The following is a 775-nucleotide window of genomic DNA, read 5'->3' on the forward strand; positions in this document are numbered from 1 at the left end:
CAGTGAGGACAGCTGACAGTGAGGGTTAGGTTACACACACACACACACACACACACACACACACACACACACACACACACACACACTCTCTCTCTCTCAGGGAGGCTGTGTGTGTTTGACTGAAGGAGAAGGAGTGGAGGAAATGCTGATGATAACACTTCAGCTGTCACCAAGATACCAGATCTGCTGCTGACTCCAGGTCAGCCAGCATCATATTACATCATATTACATCATATTACATCATATTACATCATATTACATCAGCACAGACACTGTGGATCAGAACAGACAGACGGCTCCACAGCAACACAAAGAGGATCTGAAGTAGAGATCAGACAGTAACATCTTCAACTGAAAGGAAACTGACAGGTGTGACAGGTGAGACAGGTGTGACAGGTGTGATGGGGAAGGTGAGACAGGTGTGACGAGGAAAGTTGTAGTGTCCCTTTTATCATGATCATATCTTTCAGTTCAACACGTTTAGCCTCCACAGTGCAGCAGTGTACGGCCTACGACGTGTTTTCCACTGTTACGGCCTCGTTGAGGAAAAAGTCTGAAATTATGAGAATAAAGTCGTAATTTTAGGTTCCTGTTGTTTTGGAGGGAAATATCATCCTGTGAAGTTCCACTTTAGCAGAGGTTTCAAATAAGGAGATACTTCATCTTCCGGCTCATCATCATCATCATCGTCATCATCGTCATCGTCGTCGTCATCGTCGGGAAACTGAGTCTATTCTATTGTTAGACAAACAGCAGCTGCCAGAAGCAGCTCAGG

Source organism: Seriola lalandi, unplaced genomic scaffold (assembly GCF_002814215.2).
Source record: "Seriola lalandi dorsalis isolate HSWRI2012SDOR001 ecotype SW California unplaced genomic scaffold, Sedor1 jcf7180002054541, whole genome shotgun sequence".
Taxonomy (NCBI): domain Eukaryota; kingdom Metazoa; phylum Chordata; class Actinopteri; order Carangiformes; family Carangidae; genus Seriola; species Seriola lalandi.